The sequence below is a fragment of the Clupea harengus genome, unplaced genomic scaffold, assembly GCF_900700415.2.
Source record: "Clupea harengus unplaced genomic scaffold, Ch_v2.0.2, whole genome shotgun sequence".
Taxonomy (NCBI): domain Eukaryota; kingdom Metazoa; phylum Chordata; class Actinopteri; order Clupeiformes; family Clupeidae; genus Clupea; species Clupea harengus.
The window spans coordinates 11,526-12,500 of record NW_024879850.1 but is presented as its reverse complement, the minus strand read 5'-3'; positions in this window follow the sequence as shown (position 1 = coordinate 12,500).

Here is a 975-nt window from a genome sequence, read left to right as displayed (position 1 = left end):
GGCTGGAGCCCATGGAGGTTGGAGAATGAGATGGTAATGTCTGAGGTGTCGTCCGCTTTAATGAGTGATTGAATATCAATTGAAGAGCATCCCTCCAGATATGTATTATTCTCAACGACTGTGCTAATGAGTTAGAAGCTCTCCAGCCAAGCTTGAGGGATAGCTTAGATCCCTCTCGTCTTTCTGTCTTTCGTTCATTCTTTTTAATTCATTTATTTTATCATTTTGAATTCTTCATAAAATAAATAAATATATCACCAATTAGCCAAAACATCAAAGAGAGAGAGAGAGCGGTTTGAGTGAACAGCAATGCAGACAGTCATCAGTCAAGAGTATTTACGCAGAAGATTACGTAACTTTTGGATGCGTTCAAAGTTGAACCATAATGTAGTCAACCAACGAAGCGTGAATTTTGGAATTGTAAAGAGTATGTTAATCAGAGGTGCAACCAGGGTTTTGCCAAGTCATTGATTTGATGCGTCTGGATTTAGTTTTAACGTCAACTTTGACTTTGACTTTCATATTGATGAACAGTCTGAACAAAAGGTATCCCCAATAACAATTGCACCAAACTAACTCCTAACAATCAACAAAAATCTGTCGGTCCCCTGAATGATATAATTAGAGTTATGGAAAGGGTCAGATTATTGTCAGGATAAGGTAGCAGTTAACATGTAGTTGTGAGTCATCTGCCATGCCTAAAAGTTTATCTTTTGATAGATGTTAAATATTCTTTACTGTCTCTTGACCATGACACAATGGACGATAATGGACCATGACAATAAGATGCAGTCATTCGTTATAGAGTAAGTAGCACTTGTGCAATACCATTAAGGGTTACTTAGAGCAGGTGAGCCCCCTCCCCTCTTCCTGGTGGAGTAGGCACGGTAACAAATATCCCCAACTCAGCATCGCGTTGTCAGGGAGATAAGCAACCACACATCCTGTGAGGCGTCTTCAGGAAACAGATTCTTA